Below are 5,000 nucleotides of genomic sequence, written 5' to 3' on the forward strand. Positions count from 1 at the left end.
CAACGTTTAATCAATTGCAACCCAGAATGTGTGATAGCCTTTCACAAAAATGGCTGAGAGTGTGTTATCATGACCGAGTGGTTAAGGCGATGGACTAGAAATCCATTGGGATCTCCCCGCGCAGGTTCAAATCCTGCTGGTAACGCATCTGATTTTGAAGGATTACACATTTCGTACATGAGATCACCGCGAGAGGACGGGCAGGCCTGAGCTTTAGTCTTTCCTGTGGTCACAGGGTTGAGAATGTCCGTCTAATCAATGAAAAACAAGTTAAGACAACGTTAAATCCATGGCAGGCCAAAGTGTTTGATAGCCCTTTGCGCAGACATCTTGAAACGAGTTATCATGGCCGAGTGGTTAAGGCGATGGACTTGAAATCCATTGGGGTCACCCTGCGCAGGTTCAAATCCTGCTGGTAACGTGTCTGTATTTGGAGTACCAGACGAGTTGTACATTCCTTTATTGCTTGAGGACTGGCTGGTCTGGGACATTGACCTTGCTGTGGTCACAATGGTTCTAAAGATACCATTTACCCAGTAAATATGATGCTTACTTGGAAGCGCCTTCCACATGCCAGTCTCAAGTGATCAATTTAACACACAAATATAAAGACAATTGAATAGAATGTTTAATCTATTGCAATCCAGAATGCGCCATAGCCTTTCACAAATATGTCTGCGTGTTTGTTATCATGGCCGTATCCGCCAGTATCTGGACTGCTTCGGCAGTCCTAACACATTTGGTTAAGACGATGGACTTGAAATCCATCGGGGTCTTCCCGCGCAGGTTCCAATCCTGCTGGTAACGTGTCTGTATTTAGAGTACTAGACAAATTGTACATCACATTACTGCTTAAGGACTGGCTGGTCTGGGACATTGACCTTACTGTGGTCACACTGTTTGCAAAGATACCATTTACCCAGTAAAAATGAAGAGCATTCCACATGCCTGTCTCAATCGTTCAATTTCACACATATAAATTAAGACAATTGAGTACAACGTTTAATCCATTGCAACCCAGAATGTGTGATAGCCTTTCACAAAAACGGCTGAGAGTGTGTTATAATGGCTGAGTGGTTAAGGCGATTGACTAGAAATCCATTGGGTTCTCCCCGCGCAGGTTCAAATCCTGCTGGTAACGCATCTGATTTTGAAGGACTACACAATTCGTACATGAGATCACCGCGAGAGGACGGGCAGGCCTGAGCTTTAGTCTTTCCTGTGGTCACAGGGTTGAGAATGTCCGTCTTATCAATGAAAAACAAATTAAGACAACGTTAAATCCATGGCAGGCCAAAGTGTTTGATAGCCCTTTGCGCAGACATCTTGAAACAAGTTATCATGGCCGAGTGGTTAAGGCGATGGACTTGAAATCCATTGGGGTCTCCCCGCGCAGGTTTAAATCCTGCTGGTAATGTGTCTGTATTTGGAGTACCAGACGAGTTGTACATCCCTTTATTGCTTGAGGACTGGCTGGTCTGGGACATTGACCTTGCTGTGGTCACAATGTTTCTAAAGATACCATTTACCCAGTAAAAATGATGCTTACTTGGAAGAGCCTTCCACATTTCAGTCTCAAGTGATCAATTTCACACACCAAAATAAAGACAATTGAATAGAATGTTTTATCTATTGCAATCCAGAATGCGCCATAGCCTTTCACAAATATGCCTGCGTGTTTGTTATCATGGCCGCATCCGCCAGTATCTGGACTGCTTCGGCGGTCCTAACACATTTGGTTAAGACGATGGACTTGAAATCCATCGGGGTCTTCCCGCGCAGGTTCCAATCCTGCTGGTAACGTGTCTGTATTTAGAGTACTAGACAAATTGTACATCACATTACTGCTTAAGGAATGGCTCGTCTGGGACATTGACCTTACTGTGCTCACACTGTTTGCAAAGATACCATTTACCCAGTAAAAATGAAGAGCATTCCACATGCCTGTCTCAATCGTTCAATTTCACACATATAAATTAAGACAATTGAGTACAACGTTTAATCCATTGCAACCCAGAATGTGTGATAGCCTTTCACAAAAACGGCTGAGAGTGTGTTATAATGGCCGAGTGGTTAAGGCGATTGACTAGAAATCCATTGGGTTCTCCCCGCGCAGGTTTAAATCCTGCTGGTAACGCATCTGATTTTGAAGGACTACACAATTCGTACATGAGATCACCGCGAGAGGACGGGCAGGCCTGAGCTTTAGTCTTTCCTGTGGTCACAGGGTTGAGAAGAAACCAATGAATCATTAAAAATAGTAGTACGTTTGAAGAGTTTTACACATGTCCGTCTAATCAATGAAAAACAAGTTAAGCCAACGTTAAATCCATGGCAGGCCAAAGTGTTTGATAGCCCTTTGCGCAGACATCTTGAAACGAGTTATCATGGCCGAGTGGTTAAGGCGATGGACTTGAAATCCATTGGGGTCTCCCCGCGCAGGTTCAAACCCTGCTGGTAACGTGTCTGTATTTGGAGTACTAGACGAGTCGTATACTCCTTTATTGCTTGAGGACTGGCTGGTCTGGGACATTGACCTTGCTGTGGTCACAATGTTTCTAAAGATACCATTTACCCAGTAAAAATGATGCTTACTTTGAATAGCCTTCCACATGCCTGTCTCAATCGTTCAATTTCACACACATAAATAAAGACAATTGAGTACAACGTTTAATCAATTGCAACCCAGAATGTGTGATAGCCTTTCACAAAAATGGCTGAGAGTGTGTTATCATGACCGAGTGGTTAAGGCGATGGACTAGAAATCCATTGGGATCTCCCCGCGCAGGTTCAAATCCTGCTGGTAACGCATCTGATTTTGAAGGATTACACATTTCGTACATGAGATCACCGCGAGAGGACGGGCAGGCCTGAGCTTTAGTCTTTCCTGTGGTCACAGGGTTGAGAATGTCCGTCTAATCAATGAAAAACAAGTTAAGACAACGTTAAATCCATGGCAGGCCAAAGTGTTTGATAGCCCTTTGCGCAGACATCTTGAAACGAGTTATCATGGCCGAGTGGTTAAGGCGATGGACTTGAAATCCATTGGGGTCACCCTGCGCAGGTTCAAATCCTGCTGGTAACGTGTCTGTATTTGGAGTACCAGACGAGTTGTACATTCCTTTATTGCTTGAGGACTGGCTGGTCTGGGACATTGACCTTGCTGTGGTCACAATGGTTCTAAAGATACCATTTACCCAGTAAATATGATGCTTACTTGGAAGCGCCTTCCACATGCCAGTCTCAAGTGATCAATTTAACACACAAATATAAAGACAATTGAATAGAATGTTTAATCTATTGCAATCCAGAATGCGCCATAGCCTTTCACAAATATGTCTGCGTGTTTGTTATCATGGCCGTATCCGCCAGTATCTGGACTGCTTCGGCAGTCCTAACACATTTGGTTAAGACGATGGACTTGAAATCCATCGGGGTCTTCCCGCGCAGGTTCCAATCCTGCTGGTAACGTGTCTGTATTTAGAGTACTAGACAAATTGTACATCACATTACTGCTTAAGGACTGGCTGGTCTGGGACATTGACCTTACTGTGGTCACACTGTTTGCAAAGATACCATTTACCCAGTAAAAATGAAGAGCATTCCACATGCCTGTCTCAATCGTTCAATTTCACACATATAAATTAAGACAATTGAGTACAACGTTTAATCCATTGCAACCCAGAATGTGTGATAGCCTTTCACAAAAACGGCTGAGAGTGTGTTATAATGGCTGAGTGGTTAAGGCGATTGACTAGAAATCCATTGGGTTCTCCCCGCGCAGGTTCAAATCCTGCTGGTAACGCATCTGATTTTGAAGGACTACACAATTCGTACATGAGATCACCGCGAGAGGACGGGCAGGCCTGAGCTTTAGTCTTTCCTGTGGTCACAGGGTTGAGAATGTCCGTCTTATCAATGAAAAACAAATTAAGACAACGTTAAATCCATGGCAGGCCAAAGTGTTTGATAGCCCTTTGCGCAGACATCTTGAAACAAGTTATCATGGCCGAGTGGTTAAGGCGATGGACTTGAAATCCATTGGGGTCTCCCCGCGCAGGTTTAAATCCTGCTGGTAATGTGTCTGTATTTGGAGTACCAGACGAGTTGTACATCCCTTTATTGCTTGAGGACTGGCTGGTCTGGGACATTGACCTTGCTGTGGTCACAATGTTTCTAAAGATACCATTTACCCAGTAAAAATGATGCTTACTTGGAAGAGCCTTCCACATTTCAGTCTCAAGTGATCAATTTCACACACCAAAATAAAGACAATTGAATAGAATGTTTTATCTATTGCAATCCAGAATGCGCCATAGCCTTTCACAAATATGCCTGCGTGTTTGTTATCATGGCCGCATCCGCCAGTATCTGGACTGCTTCGGCGGTCCTAACACATTTGGTTAAGACGATGGACTTGAAATCCATCGGGGTCTTCCCGCGCAGGTTCCAATCCTGCTGGTAACGTGTCTGTATTTAGAGTACTAGACAAATTGTACATCACATTACTGCTTAAGGAATGGCTCGTCTGGGACATTGACCTTACTGTGCTCACACTGTTTGCAAAGATACCATTTACCCAGTAAAAATGAAGAGCATTCCACATGCCTGTCTCAATCGTTCAATTTCACACATATAAATTAAGACAATTGAGTACAACGTTTAATCCATTGCAACCCAGAATGTGTGATAGCCTTTCACAAAAACGGCTGAGAGTGTGTTATAATGGCCGAGTGGTTAAGGCGATTGACTAGAAATCCATTGGGTTCTCCCCGCGCAGGTTTAAATCCTGCTGGTAACGCATCTGATTTTGAAGGACTACACAATTCGTACATGAGATCACCGCGAGAGGACGGGCAGGCCTGAGCTTTAGTCTTTCCTGTGGTCACAGGGTTGAGAAGAAACCAATGAATCATTAAAAATAGTAGTACGTTTGAAGAGTTTTACACATGTCCGTCTAATCAATGAAAAACAAGTTAAGCCAACGTTAAATCCATGGC

The 5,000-nt window shown here is 43.8% G+C and overlaps 11 non-coding genes across 11 annotated transcripts; all 11 read left to right on the forward strand.

Annotated features, from left to right (window-relative positions):
- The first annotated feature begins 63 nt into the window (after positions 1–63).
- trnas-aga (transfer RNA serine (anticodon AGA)) lies at positions 64–145 on the forward strand. Its single transcript has one exon. It is a non-coding gene; the product is annotated as a tRNA-Ser (tRNA).
- Positions 146–339: 194 nt separating this feature from the next.
- On the forward strand, positions 340–421 carry trnas-uga (transfer RNA serine (anticodon UGA)). The gene has a single exon. It is a non-coding gene; the product is annotated as a tRNA-Ser (tRNA).
- A 638-nt stretch (positions 422–1,059) lies between these two features.
- Positions 1,060–1,141, forward strand: trnas-aga (transfer RNA serine (anticodon AGA)). The gene has a single exon. It is a non-coding gene; the product is annotated as a tRNA-Ser (tRNA).
- Positions 1,142–1,335: 194 nt separating this feature from the next.
- trnas-uga (transfer RNA serine (anticodon UGA)) lies at positions 1,336–1,417 on the forward strand. Its single transcript has one exon. It is a non-coding gene; the product is annotated as a tRNA-Ser (tRNA).
- A 638-nt stretch (positions 1,418–2,055) lies between these two features.
- trnas-aga (transfer RNA serine (anticodon AGA)) lies at positions 2,056–2,137 on the forward strand. The gene has a single exon. It is a non-coding gene; the product is annotated as a tRNA-Ser (tRNA).
- A 244-nt stretch (positions 2,138–2,381) lies between these two features.
- On the forward strand, positions 2,382–2,463 carry trnas-uga (transfer RNA serine (anticodon UGA)). Its single transcript has one exon. It is a non-coding gene; the product is annotated as a tRNA-Ser (tRNA).
- A 264-nt stretch (positions 2,464–2,727) lies between these two features.
- On the forward strand, positions 2,728–2,809 carry trnas-aga (transfer RNA serine (anticodon AGA)). The gene has a single exon. It is a non-coding gene; the product is annotated as a tRNA-Ser (tRNA).
- A 194-nt stretch (positions 2,810–3,003) lies between these two features.
- On the forward strand, positions 3,004–3,085 carry trnas-uga (transfer RNA serine (anticodon UGA)). The gene has a single exon. It is a non-coding gene; the product is annotated as a tRNA-Ser (tRNA).
- A 638-nt stretch (positions 3,086–3,723) lies between these two features.
- trnas-aga (transfer RNA serine (anticodon AGA)) lies at positions 3,724–3,805 on the forward strand. The gene has a single exon. It is a non-coding gene; the product is annotated as a tRNA-Ser (tRNA).
- A 194-nt stretch (positions 3,806–3,999) lies between these two features.
- On the forward strand, positions 4,000–4,081 carry trnas-uga (transfer RNA serine (anticodon UGA)). Its single transcript has one exon. It is a non-coding gene; the product is annotated as a tRNA-Ser (tRNA).
- A 638-nt stretch (positions 4,082–4,719) lies between these two features.
- On the forward strand, positions 4,720–4,801 carry trnas-aga (transfer RNA serine (anticodon AGA)). Its single transcript has one exon. It is a non-coding gene; the product is annotated as a tRNA-Ser (tRNA).
- The last annotated feature ends 199 nt before the right edge of the window (positions 4,802–5,000 follow it).

The sequence above is a fragment of the Nerophis lumbriciformis genome, linkage group LG11 (genome assembly GCF_033978685.3).
Source record: "Nerophis lumbriciformis linkage group LG11, RoL_Nlum_v2.1, whole genome shotgun sequence".
In the NCBI taxonomy this organism is placed as follows: Eukaryota; Metazoa; Chordata; class Actinopteri; order Syngnathiformes; family Syngnathidae; genus Nerophis; species Nerophis lumbriciformis.